This window comes from Pleurodeles waltl, chromosome 7 (assembly GCF_031143425.1).
Source record: "Pleurodeles waltl isolate 20211129_DDA chromosome 7, aPleWal1.hap1.20221129, whole genome shotgun sequence".
NCBI lineage: Eukaryota > Metazoa > Chordata > Amphibia > Caudata > Salamandridae > Pleurodeles > Pleurodeles waltl.
The window spans coordinates 167,131,448-167,151,035 of NC_090446.1; the positions used below are offsets into that span (position 1 = coordinate 167,131,448).

General features: G+C 45.6%; 1 protein-coding gene across 4 annotated transcripts in view; it reads left to right on the forward strand.

Moving 5' to 3' along the window:
• SULF2 (sulfatase 2) overlaps positions 1 to 19,588 on the forward strand; it is a 417,412-nt gene that overhangs the window by 124,508 nt on the left and 273,316 nt on the right. The window lies entirely within an intron of this gene.

The window sequence follows — 19,588 nt, forward strand, 5'->3', positions numbered from 1 at the left end:
ACCATCGGTCAAAGTAGGAGATAGTGACATCTCTGAGAAACTCTTTCTTTACATCTTCAAAAGCCTTGCAGCCAGTTCAGTCCACTTTTACACAGACTCAGCCTTCATTAGTGCAATAATAGGCTCACAGATGGTGGCTAGGTGCAGAAGGAACCTCCCACAATATGTCGCTGTATAAAGGAAGCTCCTCACCTCTGTTAGTGTCTGAGGTCTTGGGGCATTTTCAATTGCATACCCTTTGCTGGGATAGGCTCCCAGCCCTTGACTTTAGAGGACATACCAGAAGAATTCAATGGTGGACTCAAAAAGAAGAACATTTGCTTTCGTGGAGGGTCAGTCTGAGTTTGGCCAGCCCCTGGAGGGTCGCCTGAAGCCAAGTGTGATGCTCCGCAAAGGTCGTAGAGTAAATGAGGATGTCATTGCTTATGTTGAGGACCCCCTAGCCTGGACAGGACCTCATGGGTGGCATGTGAAAAACTTCTGCCACTGAGGCAATACCACCTTTGAGGTGCTGATACCTCCAGAGGCCGGTGTGTGTGGAGAAAGTTGTGATGCTTCTGCTCTCTGGGTTCATCTACATCTGGTGGTACCTGGTGTTTAGGTCAAGATGCAGTGGACGTCATTGAGGTTGGCAATGATGATGAGGTGGGTATTATATAGCACTCCTGCCAGATCACCTTGTTGGGTAGCCTCATGTCTACAGACAACCTGATTGCCCCCGTTTCTTTAGCTTGGGTGACCACCAGAGGAGAGATCTTTGGGGAAGGACCCAACACTTTCTCAATGACTCATTGCTGCTCCAACTTGTTTAGTTTGGCTTCCATCAGTGGCCGTGGCTGAAATGGTACTCTCCTATGCCACAGTGCATTTGGTTTGATGGTCTTGTCAATGTGGAGTATACTTTTGGTGCCCTTGAGGCACTAAAGGCCATGGAACACCTGTGGGAAGTCCTTTGGGATGTCATGGGCTTTTGCCGCATGAATGTCTCTTGCAAAGATCTCTTGCAAAGAACACTAACTCCAGCTCTTCTGCCAACCTGCAGTGTGGCAGGATGCAGCTTCCTTCTTTGTGGCGTAGAACTTCGCCATTCTCCCGACCTCCCCATTCGTCACTTCCACTTGGAAAACGCCCACCAACAATAGCTGCTTTTGTCCTTTATATTAGTAGATTTTCACCAAGCTAGGTGACAATGGTGGTGGGGAGCCAGTGACATATATTAATGACTATCTATAATGTTCACTGACTCCCCTGTCGGACCACTGACTTTACAACCTGTGATCAAGATGTTGCACATAGGTGGAAAGTGTGCATTGTCCTGCGCTGCCTCTGGGTATGAGATCAAGAATGCTTTTTCTTCATCACTCATCCTGTGACAGCTGTCTCTGGGTGGACATGGTCTTGGAACATGCCATAGTAGTCCTTCCCCTGCTCCCACTGCAGCAAACACTGGTAAAGTGGTTGGTCTTACCACACTTCTGGCATGAGAGGCTGTTTGCGGGGCACATGTCAAAGGTGTGCTGATCATGGCCATAAAATTGCTGAATTTGGCCGGCACTGGTGCATGCAGTTTCGGATCCTGAGGTCATGGCTTTTGCCAGGAAAACCCTCTTTAACCACCTCCACCTTCAGTTTCAGGGTTTTGCCTGCTGGTGGGGGTGTAGAATGCTGGGCCACTGGAAGTTATTGGCTATTTTGGAAACCTAGGCCCTGTAACCACCAGTGCACAGAGAACCTCTCTCGGGCCAGATTTACAAGGCCCTATCACCTCTTAGTGCCACACTAGCTTCATTTTTTTACGTTAAGGTGGCATTAGGAGGCCATTCTCCTTCGCCAAAAATGCAAACTAGCACAATGCTAGCCACTTTGTAACCCCTTGCGCCAGATTATACCTGTGCCAGGTATAATGTATGCTGGGGGCCTTACCAATCAGGGAGTCCACAAAAGATGGCACTGTGAAATCTACAAGATTTCACTATGACACTTAACACCTGTTTAAGGCAGTGACAAGCCCATATTAGACTTTGGGCCTCCCTAGTCCCTTGCTGCACTAGCACCATAAATTATGGTGCTAATCCATATAAGCACCACAATAACATAAAAAATGATGACGCTATTGTGGAAACGAGCACCACAGTGTGCTTTATTGTAAATACGGCACAACCATGATGTCTTTAGGTGGCGTAGGGGGCGGAGCGAGAAAAGTGGCGCATCGGGACAGATGCACCACTTTCTTGTAGATCTGGCCCTCGGTTTTTCTTTTCCAGCAGAATCCTTGAGCGACTTCACATCCATTTATTTATGCTCTCGGTGCGCCCCGCAGAGTGGCACATGCTCACGTCACCGCCTGGGCAAATGGCCCAGGTGGTTCTCCACGTTAGGATTATCAATCATGCTGTCAAAAGAGTATATATCAGCGCACACATTCTTCAGTTTTTCCTCAAAATACCTATTTTCCTGTCTCAAACAAATACAAAGAAGCAGTAAAATGGAGGCAAGTTATGAGAGCGGGCATCCTTGCCGCAGTGCAACTTTTCTGTGAAAAGCTGTGGACCTATTTCTCAAAGAAATTTGTAAACCTACACCCCTAGGTTTACACATACATTTGGGCGCGAATTTCTGTTTTTTAAAGAGGATAAAGAGTAGAAAGTCGCTGCTTTCCAGCAGTACTCCCAGAAATCTTTGTGAATTACCATTCACATTCATGCAAAGCCATTTTTGCACGCATAATGGTATAAAGTGTAGGGTCGGGCGTTAAAAAATGGCTTCGCGTTAGTGCAATTGCATATTCATGTTTTTTTATTTTTTTTCAGCACAGGGAAATTATTTTTCTCGATTGAGAAAGCACTTTTCTTTCACTGATATTCTGTTGTCTAACATGGCACCACACTAGGGTAATATGTGTAAATCCTTTCACACGGACTGAAGGAATATTGAATCAGACCTGAAACGGCAATGTCCCTGCGAGAGATAATTGTTCTCCTGAAGGTTAGAAACTGCCAGCAGCAAAAAACAGAACGTGTAACTAGACACTGAAACCTTGTAAAGGAACTTAATAATTGTGTCACTTGTACCCTAGCTCACGAACAAAGCCGCATGGATTAGCTCATGTTTGATAGGCTTGTTCTTCTCTCTGGCAAGGGCCTGTCCCTGTGACAGACAGGAACATGATTGGGCAGCAGTTCTAACAAACGTGATTGGAGGCTAGACTTCTAAGGTTTTCCTGCGTGGTTCCCATCAAGCAAGCTGTCTGCTTTTCAAGTCTCACGGGCTGATGAAGGATGCGTAGAAAAGGAGACAAACATTGAGGTCAATTGGGGAAGCCAGGTGGTAGCAGCGACTTGCCCTTTGGTACCTCTGGCATTGAGGGCCATGAAGGCAGTGGTAGGAATAGAAAGTAAACAGATCCTAGAGCCATGTTTACTTTCCACTCAGTTGTCCCCCAGCTGCTCTGCAGCAAGGAGAGGAGGCTGATAAAAGGCTACGATAGATTATGAAAAAACCACTATGATGTCTGGGCTCCGGACAGGTCCAAGAGCGCATGATGTCACTCTGTCTACCCCAAATGTTTTTCTGTGCATGAGCGCCCAAGTAAAGAGCGAATACGATACCATAATTAGAAAATAATAGCCACAAGAAATACAACTCAAAATTAAAAAGTATGCAGTAATTTAAAATCCACTCCACAATAAAGTCTCAACAATCTTTTGTCTTCCTGGATGCTTAAATTTCTCTCATTAAAAGTGATTACTCAAATTTCCTCTCCCATTAGAAATGGGAAAAAGCATATTTCTTCGTTGTCAAAAGGATGTTCTCAACTCCTGTTGAATTTAACACAAAGTCAGCACCTGTGTAGTATGAGCCGTACAACTGTTTGTGAGAGGTTCCAGTAGGAAAAAAAAAAGTTTGAAAACCGCAGTGCACCGTAAATAACCCACAAATTGACAATCCTATGAAAGGTAAGCATGGCTAGGTTCACAGGTCAAGATACACAGTTTTTCACAGGATGCTGGAGGCAATCATCAGACATTTTTCAGAACACCTGCATGAAATTATGTGGTGTTGTTTCGTGACAGGTCGGCTTTCTGCTCCTCCACTAGTTAGTTTTGAAGGGGCTTTTAAGAGCAACTCGAAGCTAAACCCCCCTAAGATCTGAAAAATGTGAAACCAGACTCTGCACGCGGGATGAGGCCCTGTCAGAAGAGAATTTCTGATTTGATGCAAAGCATTGGCCGGGCTCAAGATGATCTTTGCTGTCTTGTACGTACCTGTCACTACTGACAACACTCAATATTACAATCCATTATCCTCTGATACCAGGCCAAGGCATCTACTGCTCTCTTTAATTACCGAGAGATTGCTGGGGATTGCGTTTCACGTTTTCACTCATGGAGGCTCCTCAGAAAGCAGTCATATGAGAAACCGCTCAAGCCCTACAATACTTAGAACCTGATAGTCCTACCCATTTATAGTTTCATGAATTTCACTTTGTTCAGGGCTATTATCCTCATTTAGTCTTTTGAACGATGTCTCTGACTTGTGCGCGCAAGCATCTCTTGGACGGATGTGCCATCAGCTCTTGTCATGCCCCACATGTGATAGCCTGACTTCTTTCCATTATTGTCAGCGGATATCACCACTCTGTCTCATCCGGCTTGCACTTAAATATTTTCCAGCGGACTAGCTTGCTTGAATACTAAAGAGCACACTGAAACTCTGTGGTTAGACCTTGTTTTTTGTTGCTTACTGTGAAAAGAATTGCTGACACCTTTGCACGACTGCATATTGATGCTTTACCACAAGTTCCTGTGCGCTGTAAAAGTGTCTACTTTATAGGCAAAACCTTTATTATTTCCCCTCCACGATGAAAAGATCTCTTCCTTCTAAAAATATTGAAATAAAGTTTGATCTTGATTTACCTTCAACAAAGGATTAGGTCGTACCGAAATCACTTTGATAGCAGAACTTCAAGCACATTTTTGTTTCTACAAACAGCCTAATATCAGAATTTAACCTTTCCTATATGTGACCTGAGTTGATTAAATGCTGCCCTGGGAGATTAAAATCGACTCTTGACTAATAGATGCATTTCTATGGTTCTTGACCAGCAGTGGCCGATTTTGCCTTCTGTATTGTCAACAAATCCATCAACCATTCTAGGCCATCACGCTAAACCTGAAGTTTGTCCTAACCTCAAAGTCAACTAGGAACTCTGGTATTTTCCATCACAGCAACTTCCCATAAATGACGTGAGCATGCTTGCCATGAGAGCACCACATTGATTCCAGTAAGGATAGTAGAGCGGGCCTGGTCACTAAAAGAGCCTATGTTGGCTTTGACGATTTCAGCCCAGGTTCCCACCAGGTCTGATGTACATCCTGGATTCAGGCATTAATCACATCTGATTTTCGTGGCTTTGGAGGAGTCCCTTTATTATGGAGGTCCTTCAGGCACATATTCCAATGGGGGCATCTCTGCTGAAAGAATTTCCCATAAGCACAACGGACAGCAGCTCCTCAATCAGGAAAAACAACACCCCCACCACTCTGCTCTGAATGAGGAAGAGGGCTCGAGAGATAGGAGAGCTGGATGACTATAATCAGTAGCGGCTGCTGCCACGGAGGGGTGGGGGGGCTGGTGCAGCAGGCAGAGGGGGGTAGGGAACCAATAATAATAAAAAACAAAGGGCCAGATGTAGGAAGCACTTTGCGAGTCGCAAACGGCAAAATTTGCCGTTTGCGACTCGCAAATGCGTGATTCCTATGCAGAAATGCATTTTGCGAGTCGGGACCGACTCGCAAAATGCATTTCCGAATCGCAAATAGGAAGGGGTGTTCCCTTCCTATTTGCGATTCGCAATGGTATGCAATTCCATTTGCGACCGCGTATGCGGTGGCAAATGGAGTCGCAGTTACCATCCACTTGAAGTGGATGGTAACCCATTCGCAAACGGGAAGGGGTCCCCATGGGACCCCTTCCCCTTTGTGAATGGACCCCATATTATTTTTTCAGGGCAGGGAGTGGTCCAAGGGACCACTCCCTGCCCTGAAAATTCCGAAACTAAAGGTTTCGGAATTTTTGGAAATGCAGCTCGTTTTCCTGTGAGGAAAACGGGCTGCACTTCAAAAAAAAAAAAACCTTTATTTTAACATGGAGGCCTGCTGACGTCAGCAGGCCTCCATGTTAGCGAGTGCCTATACTCGCAATGGGGTCGCAAACTGCGACCCACCTCATAAACATTTATGAGGTGGGTCTTTGCGACCCCATTGCGAGTTGCAGAAGGTGTCTGAGACACCTTTCTGCATGTCAAATTGCGACTTGCAATTTGCGAGTCGCACAGACTCGCAAATTGCAAGTCGCAATTTGATTTTTTCCTACATCTGGCCCAAAGTTCCTGCTGCCTCGGTGTTACGCCGCTCCTGCCACCTCAATTCTTCTTGTCTTCTTCCTCCCCACCCTTGTTTCTCTCGTGCTCTTAACAGTGTGAGGGAATCACTGAGATTGTCCTGAGTGGGCAGAAATGGGCAGAAGGGCAGAAGGAGGAAGTGGGAGCCTGCGCTTGATCTCCACACAGCCGGGAGGAGGGTACTGGCATGTGCACTTACAAGTGCACATAGCACTCTTCCTACCTGTGACATGGGGGTGACTGACCCTGCCCCACCCTGACTAAGTGTAAAAATAAAGTGATAATTGAGTACTTTTATTGTCAATGTATTTTTCTGCTTTCTATCAGCAGAGCGACCCTCCTCCACCTTAGCGGGATGCCCGTGCTACGGATATCAGGTGTTTTTTTGTGACCAGCCCGCTTTGACCCATCTCATACTGATACCTATGTGTAAATAACTCCATCTTGTACCAATATCATTAAATCTTTTTTCCTATTGTTTGAAAATAATAACCTTTGTGAGACGTTTTAGCTAACATTTCTGTATCTCACTTGTTGCTTGCTGCAAATTCGCCTAAACTAGTTGTTTTCAGGACCCTTCACTGTGATTTTTTTAATGCTGTTTTTGCATTTTCAAAGGTTTTCAAGTTTTGTGTTGAATTCATTAACTCACATTATTTCATAACCGTGCTTTCTAAACCAGAATAATCGCGTTTAAAATAAAGACAACCTTAAAAATACAGCAGCAAAACCAGTGCTTAAATTTGTAAATACAGACGTGCCGGTGCTCCGAGCTCTCCTCTGAAACACGCAGCTGCTGCAATTAAATGTGCAGGAACGGAATACTGAGGCAGCTAATCCTGAAGCCATCTCGGGCCTCTTCAATCCACTTAGAGCCACTCCCTGCCCTTTAGCTGACTCCTGTAGCTTTCTGCTTTCCCCCATTGTGATGCTTTTTCGGTTTTCTCTTCCTCCGTCTTTCCCAAATGTGTCTTTTGCTCGCAGCAAATGCTTGAGGCAGAAGAATAAGCACCGGCCCTCGAAAATAAGTGCCGGTGCTCAGCACCGGAAACAACAAGCACAAATTAAGCACTGGGCGAAACGTCTCTCAACAAATGAGACCGACAGGAATGAAGAGGCGAAGTCTGTAACCCGCAATGATGGGAAACTTTAATCATAATTTGAGATGGAAACAACTGTTTACACGCATTTTAATTTCCATGGGCTCTTTGCACCGACTGGAAGTATAATTTGTATGTTCTTGTGACAAACACCGACCACAGCATGGCTTTTGAAAAAGAGATTGTAGATAAGTAGACTTACAAGGAAATTGTGGTGCGCATATGCAAGGCTCAGCACTTCACAGCCGTTTTATAGTAAGACCAGGTCCACTCGAATTAGTTGACTAGGCGACGGGAGGACCAAATTATGTGAGAAGGTTAAGGTATATTGTTATGACAGTGTTACTTCGTTATTTTTGTATGTATATTAACACTGTGTGGTCAAAGGTTTAACCTCATCAGTACCAGTTTTACATCCAAAGTCAGCAATGAGCAACTGAAAAGTGAGCAATCAACCTTTGCAAAGAGCCTTCCACTGTGCTCTCCAGCCACATTTTCAGTAGCTTTTGATCCATTTGAGCTAAAAACATTTTTAGTACAATTTTCAAATTGTGCACTAGATGATTATGTGGCAACTTGCCGCAAATTAATAATTATTTGTGAAACACTACAGCTACAGAATCACATAATTCCTGATTTCCACAGTGGCCCTCATTCTGACCGACCGCGGGAGCACCGCCGACAGGCCGGCGGTGCTCCAATGGGGATTCCGACCGCGGCGGTAAAGCCGCGGTCGGACCGGCACCACTGGCGGGCTCCCGCCAGTGTACCGCCGCCCCATTGAATCCTCCACGGCGGCGCAGCTTGCTGCACCGCCGCGGGGATTCCGACCCCCCCTACCGCCATCCAGATCCCGGCGGTCCGACTGCCGGGATCCGGATGGCGGTAGGGGGGGTCGTGGGGCCCCTGGGGGCCCCTGCAGTGCCCATGCCACTGGCATGGGCATTGCAGGGGCCCCCGTAAGAGGGCCCCTACATGTATTTCACTGTCTGCTGTGCAGACAGTGAAATACGCGACGGGTGCAACTGCACCCGTCGCACAGCTTCCACTCCGCCGGCTCGATTCCGAGCCGGCTTCATCGTGGAAGCCTCTTTCCCGCTGGGCTGGCGGGCGGTCTGAAGGCGACCGCCCGCCAGCCCAGCGGGAAAGTCAGAATTACCGCCGCGGTCTTTCGACCGCGGAACGGTAACCTGACGGCGGGACTTTGGCGGGCGGCCTCCGCCGGCCGCCAAGGTCAGAATGAGGGCCAGTATGGTTAATAATGGAATATTTAATGGAAATTTACAATCCAATTGCATGTTTGAGCAAATTTCAAAAGATAGAAATTAACGCAGTTTTGTGCACACCATTTCCTTTTACTTATTCTGATTTAACATTTTTTTATTCTAACACATTGGCTTCTGCCAGGGTTCATATCCTTTCCCTGTGGCTGCACCCACTTTATCACCTCACTGCCAGTGGTGCCCTCACCACCTGCTCATAGATGTGGAGTTAAGAACGTGGACTTAAGAATGGTAAATCTATACTTACCTATTTGAACTTACCTTCTCGAAATTTTGTTCCTTCATATTATTGACATGATATTCTGTCTATACAATATTTTTGGTTCTGATATTCCGTCTGCAATACATGCCATGAGGAACCCACTGCTCCCCATATGTGAAATGTTTTTACTATGTAATCATATTTCCAGGAGGCTTGTGGTACCTGCTTCTGTTAGGGTCTATGGTAGCTTTGTTACAGGACAGATCCTGCAGCGTTACTTGTTTCAAAGTCAGTATAGGGAGGTTGGCACATCAACCAAACAAGATTTTTAAAATCACTCTATAAATTTAAACTGTGTCAGTTAAGAGCTATGTGTATAATTTCACCCTAAAACAATAGTGTTTTAACTTTTTGCCTGAAAGGATGGAGTAGTTCTGTACCTCTTAAAAATATTAGGCAGAGCAGGCTTTCACAGGGGAAGCCTCCCCACCAAAATTTTAGTTCAATGTTTTGGTGGTACCCAAAGATTTTTTTGCATTGCTCCAAGCTATTTGTTCAGGTCATTTGTCAGTTAGGTAGGTAGGCTAACACTGCTTTATGTGTAAGCAACAAGAACTCAAACTCGACACAAGGGGGCATCCATTGCACCCTGTTGATTCTTGCAATGTATGAGCACATTCGTGTAAAGCTAGCACTTTTTTGGTTGTTGCATTCTGTATCACCTGAAGTTATTAGGTCTGGGTTTTGACAGTGTAGCTTCAAATAATTTCATATAGCTAACAAATATATAGATTGGGCTTTATATCCTCTCCTTTCAATCACTGGCTTTCATGGGCCAGCCTCTTTAAGCCATTGACTTGAGACGGTCAATCACAGCTTGGCTCAGCTCCACCTCCCACAGAATGCTATTGGTTGTTTGGGTATATCCCCTTGCCTCCACTTGTACGCTTGACCTGAACTGCATGAAGGAGTACTTTACAACTACAGTCCTTTCTGCTCACTCCTGCTACCTCCCTCCTTTATGTCTCCCACTAATCTGCTAATGCTACATAAATTTGTACATTAAACCCAAACTTATTACCTTTGCCAGCGGTTGTTTGAGTTGGCTTTGATGTTCCAGCCAACATTCCATGAGGCAAGTAAGATTAGTGCATGCCTTGTATCATCTTCATTGATGTGAGTGAATCATTTGGAGATACAAAGTTAAGACCAAAGTAGAGATATATTTTCAAACTCAACAAAAGAAGAATATGGAGGAGTAATGAGAAAAAGGGGTACATAGGAGGAAATACCAGACGTACTTTGGAAATAAACTTCCTTGTAAGCAGACTGGTGTTGCTAGACAACAGTTGAAGGCGTGTGGGGTACAGAAAGAGGGTGGAAAAGGGGTGTTTGGTTGTCAGTTCAAAGTTAGGTTGTGTTAGAAGATGTCTGAGGGAGATTAGTTACCCTGCAGCGAATGACAAAATATGGCAAATTATTTTTACTGTGGGCATATGCATAGTGAATGTTAGCAGTGGTATGTAAACTGTAGGTGGATGTTAAGGTTTATCTTAGAGATACACACAGTTACACAGATCCTTGACGAGTAGGTCTCTGAGAGGAGCTACATCTAGGAGTTGTCTGCGGTACCAGGCAGCGTACTGACTGCAGCGCTGCCACATTTACAAGTAAATGTAATGTGTATGTGCCTCTGACTGCATTGTAGCTGGTTGCTACAAAGTCCAACTAGTGATGCAGAAACTTAAATGAAGAGACTGTTCATATCCTTTCTTGCCAGAGGAGAAGTCCCCCTGCCACAACAGCAACTGTTGAGGAGCCACTATCCACACTCTGCTGCACCCTGAAGCAGAATGTGCTTTGTTATGTGGCCATTGTGCTGGGATGGGCACTCTGAGTACTGGGGCAGGAGTTGGCATCTCTGTCCCGGCTTGCTTCCAGTTGGAGTAATAACTTCAGCCCCTACTCCTGCCTGCAAGTGTGTGTGTGTGTGGCAGTGGTGGGCTGGGGAGATTTGTAGTGAGCCACCAAGGACCACTACTGTGCATTGTATAGAGTGTACATCCTAAGGGCCAGGCACAGCCCAAGGGCTTAAATAATGGTGCTGTAGCCACTCGGGCTACAGCACATAACCACCACAATTACTGTGTTGAGTGGCAGTGTCCTTGTGGGGCAGAGGGCCTAAGCAAGGCTTAAGCCAGTGTGACCTGGAGTCCAACTTTGGCGACGAGGTAGGCCCCACTGTGTGCTACAGACGCCAGAGAGTGCATACCTCTCATCTGGGTGACCCATTAGGCATGCCTGAGGCAGCGAAGGTTGACAGGACCGCACACTGCTGGCCACAGCTCCATCCCAGGCTTCACCAGGAGGCCCACTTTGGTGAAAGGGTGCCGTTGAACACTCAACACCGCCCGCCAAGGAGACTGTGCCTGGCTACAGGCGCAGCTGCACCAAGCGACGCAGCGTGCCCGAAACTGATTCACCAGCGAGTGGAGGAGATCCAAGTACATGCATTGCAGTGAGCCAGTGGCCTACGGGCGTTGCGTTTCCTCACCAGCAGATACATGGCATGCAATTGGCAGCCCGTGCCAGAAGCAGCAAGGAGAGTTGGAGGCTCCCTGCTTGGTGCTCATGCTACAGGAGGGTGAGTGAAGTGTGTGCCACTTTCCCAGCACAATAGAAGACATACATACTTAAGCCCAGTGACGATAAATAAATGAACTGTGGTGAAACGTCACATTTGTTAAACATCATCCATAGCGAGGGGTGAAGAGTAAAAACTTCCCAGCAGAGGGGCCAAGGGAGAGTAGTATTAACAGGCAACCCTTTGTGAGTAGCCAGCACTACCGCAATCAACTGGCAGCAGCACATGCCAAGGCACTGATGAGACACCATGTCAGAACTACCTAACGCAGCTGCACCTCCTACACAACAGCATTGCGCACATGCCCTAGTCACAGTGTTACTTCCATTTAGCCAACTGGCAGACCATGCGATGGCTAAAGCGTGCTGGCGCCGATGGATTGGACGATTGTAGGATTACTTGCACGCGATGCACAAAACTGACATAACTGTTAAAAGATCAATGATGCTACGCATGGGAGGTGATGATCTGTATGAGTTGTGCGAAGATTTACTCAACATCGGAGATGGTGATTTTGATGCCGCCATAGCTGCCCTGAACCGGCATTTCAGAGGTATCCAAGTCAAGCTCCACATTGATGATACCAATGGCCCTGAGAGTAACCTTGCAATGACTGGTAGAGCCACGACTGATCCTTCACCATCAAAAATGCTCATTCTATACCAATGGAGTGGAATACTTTGGATACAAATTCTCCAAAGAGGGTCTTCAATTGGGCCTGCAGAAAGTTGAAGCTATAAGGTCAGCAGCTGTGCCCCAGAATCAATCAGAGGTTCGCAGTTTTCTAGGCACGGCTAATTTCTGCAGCCAGTTTATAACTAATCTGGCCACTCTGTCAGACCATCTATGTGCTCTGACCCCGGAGGATGTTCCTTTGGAATGAAACAGTAAAGCAGCCCAGGCGTTCAGATAAATAAAGAGTACTCTTCTACATGATCCCACCATGGTGTGTTTCAGCTAGATGCGCCAAACAGAATTGATTGTAGGTGCTAGTGCCGTGGGGTGGGGGCCGTGCTGCTACATATGAAGGACAACAGTAGTGGGTCCCCATAGCGTATGCAAGCAGAGCTCCCACCACAGTGAGAAGCACTGGCAATTAGATGGGCCTACAAACATTTTCACCTCTACCTTTGCGTTCAAACATTTCCAGTAGTTACAGACCACAAGCCACTATGCGCTGGTACAGCTCGAAATGGATATCCGAGGGGGAGCTTTCCAGGTCCAGCAATACTCTTTCAAAGTCACTTACCGGCCAGGGGAAATAATCCAACCCATAATTTACCACACCAGCCCATTGTGGCCGACACTAGTACCAAACGAAAAGATGACCGTGATGCTGAAGGGTGCATGAGAATGGTCACAGAACTAGTGTGCCGAAGGTTGATGCATGCCTAATGAGGGTCAAGGAAGCGCTGCAAAGACATCAAAGAAGGAACTTCCTTGATGGACTTCGTGGGCTGACTGAGGTAGAGAGAAATGCCCAGACACAGCTGTGGAGATGCCGGGTTGACTTAAATGAGAGTGAAGAAGGGTCAATCCTCAGAGGCCATCAAATAGTCATCCCTCGAGGTATGTGGGCCAGAACTGTGGAGCTGAAACACTAAGGACATCAGGGCATTGCCGAAACGAAAGCTCACCTAAGGAGCAAGGTGTGTGCTTCCCAGGGATGAACCCGTTAATAGAGGAAAGAGTGAAGAACTGTCAGTCCTGCATCATCACAAGTGGGAAACCTTCTGTGGCTCCTGTGATTATGGAAGTTGTCAGCACAAAATCCTGGTCATCCATGAGCATGGACTTTGGAAGTTTTCCAGATAACAAACTCACTCTAGTGGTCATGGACAGGCACACTAAATTTCCAGTTGTGGAACTTGTCAGATCTACTGCCTTTGAGTGCATAAAACCTGCACTAGAAGAGATCTTTTCATTGCTGGGACTGCCAGATGAAATCAAAAGGGACAACAGTCCACCGTTTTAAGGCAAAGAGCTTCAGGAATACCCACATCACCTCAGTGTCTGACATCAGAGGATAACTCCTGTGGCCCAAGGCAAATGGCAAAGTGGAAAGATTTATGAGGACACTTAACCGAGCACTCAGGATTAGTGTGGAGAAAGGGGAAGACCTTGAGTGTTGTCTACATCAGTTCTTGAGGGCTTATCGTCAAAGCCCGCACAGCACTACAGGCAATCTCTTAATAAGGCAATCTGTCTAAGATGTGCTGCCAGCAGGCCCCTAGTGGGAGCTAGCAATCATTGATGTAAGGCTGGATTAACCGATAAGCAAAATAAGCATGTGTTTAGGGCATCAAGGGAAGGGAGGCAGCTCAGAAATTTTCCATTGCCGGATTTACCATGGACCATATGGTGCAAAACTGCAAATGGTGCAGCTGAATCAAGTTCCACAAAAAGAGTTGCCCACAATAAATGAAAAATGACATACATATATGTACAATAATGAAAATAATAAAATAGTTATAATAGAGGTTAATGATTTACATTTATCTGGGGGGATACAAAAAAATTAGTATATGGTAACTGCCACATGGTGTGAACTTCAAAACATGTGCAGATCTGTTTGGATCATTAGCTGACTAACTATGCACTTCACAATATGAATTTGAAAGATATGAAGCAGCTAAAAAGGATCTTGATTATAAGGCTGCTCAAACTCGTATCAGAAAGAGGCTACCCAATGCAGGAGATGCTGCACCAGAAGTATATCTGAAAGCCAGAGATACATTTTCTATCATCCCATTTTACACAATTGTTGAAAAACTTGAAATTGAGATGAGAAGAGGAGGAGAGATATACAAAGAACTAGCAGAGAGATTTTCTTTTCTAAGTGATTTGCCACATAATGTCACTTGATCTTCTACTGAAATTGAAAAGTATTTTCAATGTTGTCAAAATTTGATTGATGCTTACCCAGAGGACTTGTACACTGATTTCTCAGCTGTGCTTCAGCAGTTTCGCTCATATGTGCATCATACGTTCAGTGCAACAAAAAATGTAACAAGATTCAGTCATGCTGAACTTTATAAAATAATTGTAGTAGACAATGTTGAGTGTGCCTTTCCAAATGTAGACATTTGCTTTCATATATTTTTAACATTAATGATCACAAATTGCTCAGCTGAGCATTAATTTTCTCCGCTGAAGTGTATTAAAAATCCAAACAGAAGAACTATACAACAAGGCAGGCTGGATGCCTTATCCCTACTAAGTACAGAAGCAGTTGTGTTGCGTAAGGTTTGTTTTGAGGATCTGATCAAAGACTTTGCAATTAGAAAAAGTAGGAGAAACCTTTCAATTATAAATAAAGTGGAAGTATACAAGAATAAACATTAATTTCCATTTCTACTGTGAGTTTTGTTTCAGTTAAAAAAATAAAATGTTTAAAGTTCATTATTGTTTATACTTTGAATTAGATATATATGGGGGCACCAAAATCTTTTAAGCGCCTAGGGCCCCTAAAGGTCTTAATCGAGCCCTGAATGAAACGGCCACCCAAGAGAATCGGAGAATCAATAATGAAAAGGCAAGCCGAGGTCGGAGAGCTGTGGAACCGAACATTCTGGGGGGGGGGGGATTGGGCAGTGGTTGTCATCAGAGATCGTCATCCTGAGTGAAAGTTTTGCACACCCTTCAAGAAAGAAACATGGTAGGTCATAAGAGTACGCAGCCACAGCCAGGAGAGGAAGCATGGAAGTGTCAAGAAATGTATCCTGGCTCAAAAGAGTCCCTGGGGGGAATCCAGTGTTGTGGAGGCTGAAGTCACATAAGAACAGGATGGTTTAGCTATTGAAAATGCCCTGGGAAACAGCGGGGAGGAGAACCCCAATAGACCTCACCATGAGTGAACACAACACCGATGCCCCAGTCAGGGGATGATGGTCAGACAACCACCAACAGAGAAGCTAACAACCGTGGCCATCCTTATCAACTGAGATCCAACCCACGGCCCAACAAGAGGCTGAGAGACTTTGTGTGCTGAACACTGGACCTTGGTGTGGACATTGTTATCTCTCTTTTTCTTTTATGTTTTTTTCTAAAGGTTATAAGGGATGTAGTGAGTCACCGGGAAACTACTACACACTGTATAGAGCCTGCATCCCGAGGGCCTTAAATAAAGGTGATGTAGGCGCTCTAGGCCAGAGAACTTAACCCCCACATTTAGGCAGTGATTCTAACCGCGGCGGGCGGCGGTCGCCGCCCGCCATGCGGTTACCGCCAAATGACCGCACCGCGGTCACAAGACCGCGGCGGCCATTCTGGCTTTCCCGCTGTGCTGGCGGGCGACCGCCAAAAGGCCGCCCGCCAGCACAGCGGGAAAGACCCAGCAACGATGAAGCCGGCTCCGAATGGAGCCGGCGGAGTTGCTGGAGTGCGACGGGTGCAGTAGCACCCGTCGCGAATTTCAGTGTCTGCTAGGCAGACACTGAAATTCTTTTTGGGGCCCTCTTACCGGGGCCCCGCGGCACCCCCTACCGCCATCCTGTTCCTGGCGGGAGACCCGCCAGGAACAGGATTGCGGTAGGGGGTGTCAGAATCCCCATGGCGGCGGAGCGCGCTCCGCCGCCATGGAGGATTCTCAAGGGCAGCGGAAAGTCGGCGGTACACCGCCGACTTTCCGTTTCTGGCCGCGGCTGAACCGCCGCGGTCAGAATGCCCAGCGGTGCACCGCCAGCCTGTTGGCGGTGCTACCGCAGTCATTCGCCCTGGCGGTTTTTACCGCCAGGGTTAGAATGACCACCTTAATGTGTCTAGTGTCAGTGTCCTTGTGTGGCTGAGGGCATGAGCCAGACTTAGGCCGGTGTGTCCTAGGGTCCAACAGGATCCACAACATGACGAAAAAGGACTGATGCGCACTTCTGTAAAGCAAGACGTACTCTGCCATTCTGACCTAGCAGGTTTCATTCAAATGAGAGTGCTGTCATTTTTGTTGAAAGAAGGGCATTATTTTGGAAATCTACTCACAATTAGGAAAAAAACGAAAATCAATAATGAGAAGAAAAGGGAACTGAAGCAATGAGTTAGCCTTTGACCTCTCCTTTAACCCTGTGGTACATTCTCTATAGGAGATTTCCACTGCAATCAGAATGGGTTAGAAAAAGTTAATTACACCAACTCTTGGCCAGATGCAGCAACATGGAGGCACCATAGTGCTATAGTGCACTGCACAATTAAAAGGGGCTTTTTTCTAACACCACATATGCCACAGGCAGCTCAATCGCTTCAGCACAGCACGACGTTGAAATGGGTGGTATGCCCCCGTCAGAGTAAAGATCTCAGTGCTGCTGAGCAATTTTGACATTTCATACTTTCAAAGATTTCAGCTGCGCCCATGAACTACTCCTTGAGGAATTATTTAAATCAGTTCCCAGTTAGACTGTTCCACTAAATCCAGAGTTCCCAGAGCCCCTTAAGTAATGCAGTATTGTTATTTTATTTTATGATTTTTTAAGCCTTCAATCCTTCAGAGATCTCTCGGCGCTGTATTGACATGGCTACGTCTACAGTGTTGTCAGCAAAGGTTGCTTTAAAGAGCAAAAAGCCAGGTCTGCCTTTGCTGACATGGCAAATGTCCACTGTTCCTGTCCCACGAGGTAAAGCATTCCAGTGATCTGGAGTGAAGATAAACACCGTCACAAGGAGGAGGCATTATGCCCCACTCCCTACACTTTGCAAGATTCGCTCTCCTTCAGCAAAATTGATTTATAGATTTGTAAATGAAAGGAAACCTGCCTTCTTCATTCATGAGGCTTGGGCATACCACTAGATGGCGCTGAAGTGCATTTTCTTTTAATACTTACTAACAGTTGCTAATTGCAACTGCAAAAATGAAAGAAGCCTGAAGAGGGCCCAGCATGGACCCCACATTTTTTTCCCAATCCTTGATAAGGCTGGCAAGGACAGAAAATCGTCGGTTACCCATTTGGTCCTACTGAAAATTATGAACAACAGCTTGAGAGGAGGACGATTTCATTAGAACTTGATTGAAAACCAACCAAGATCTTTTTCAGACCTAGCTGCCTGCAGTGTTCCTTCTCCACTGACCAAATGATTTTGAATATCATCTTACGTATTTTAAGGCGAGAGGGATAAGGGATGTTTCTGTTTGGATCTTGGAACGGGTGGGATTGCACATGTGCATAAGGGGGGGTCTGCGAGTCTAAACTCAATGATACAGGTGCACTATAGCTTGTGCTGCAGGAAAATGAAAGGGTAGAAATAAATTAAAACTTCAGAAGAGTCCTCCATAATGCTTAACTTGAGCTGATGACCTTCGGCACCCATTTTTGGCTTCCGGGTCTTATTTTTTATCTTCAGATTTTGACCCAGAACAAGAGAGTGAAAAGGAGGAAAGAAAGAGCAGTAGAAAGTTGGATAAAGAAAGGAGGAAAACAGCAGCGGCGGCCACCACAAGTCTCAAGGGGAGGGGCGAGCAGGAGGGAAGTGAGGTAATGGGGGTGGGATACAATAATAGTTTTTAAAAAACGTACCTTTGCTGCTGCCCCCGCCACCTCGCCCCTTTTCCTACTATGGTGTTGGTGTATCAGCAGTCCCTTGGACACCAGCGCAGGCTCCTCACACAGGTTGACATTGCCTCGCTCCGGGATAAGAGATGTGGTCACCTTTTAATTCTAGTAAATCTATCGGTAACATACATCCTTACCCAGGAGCTGGTCAGTGCCATCAGTATTTCCCTATATGGGCGTGGATATTTCATTTACTGTAATTAATCTGTGGTTATGTTAACTCATTTTCTAATGTGTTTGTTTTTGCTTGGCTTGCGCCTCTGCTGGCTGACTGGAAGCACATTTATGTTGTTTTCATTCTTGTTTGGTAGCTCCATACTAAGCTTAGCTTCCCTGTAATACTGCAGCCGAAGGACCTAAAAGGGGTTATCCAGTAGGATGACACACCGTCCCCTTCTCTCCCATCTGATAGAAGGTAAAGAGGAACCTGGTACACACCAGACGTTTTTAGCCGAATGCTGCCTTTGTTTATCATTTATTAAGTCTTGACTATGTTTAAAACTAATATGAATTTTTAAAATAATTATAATGTCTTACACATTTTACCAAAGAAGACATTTCATGCTCCTCTGATGTTGCAAGTTGGTGAAAACTTCAATCTTACTAGCTCCAGTGGTAGGATATTCTGAGCCTCACAAAACCTGGGGACATGGCCTGGCAGTTTGCGATGGACATTTCCTATTGGAGCAGTACTAAGTCTGATTTGAATATTGATAGTTTCTTTCTGAGGTGAGATAGTAGGCAAAAAATGATGGCCCGGATTGCAACCTGGGGTAATTAACAGTGGTTTAAATCAAGTCAAAGAATCCACCCATAACTTTTTTGTTTTCGTCAGTGCAATGCCGTAAGTGTGATGGGTACGCGCGGAAGTGCCAGAAAACTCAAGCTGCACTCTACTTATAAGGCGCAAATAAGACAGCCCTAATCTGGATTTGCCTGTGTTTTGTTCAGAGGAAACCTGGCCTGTTTTGACTTAAGCAGAAAGATTTGCATATCTCTGGTTCCAGAATCGTCACTCATGACCTCTGCTCCATATGTATTTGGCACACTTGCACCTTCACAGCTATGTGGGTCCACCTGCTTAATTACTAGAGGACATGGACTTAATTATGTAAATAGTTTAAGTACATCAACTCCCCAACAGTGTCATCATATTTCTGGAGAAGACTTTTTCTTAATTGTTCCAAGAATAAATATCATATGAATCAATATTTAATAGAAGGAAGGCTTGATTATCATTTATAGTAGAAAGATGTAGCACATTATAATAAAAATAGCATATACCTCTAAAATAAGTCATTTTTCTTTCCAAAATATGTGGACATGTAGGGCATGACCCTTGTGACAATCCATACCCAGCCATTTAGCACGCCACCCGCTTTATGCAGACATAAAGCCTGTGCATCTCTCCCTTGAAGCG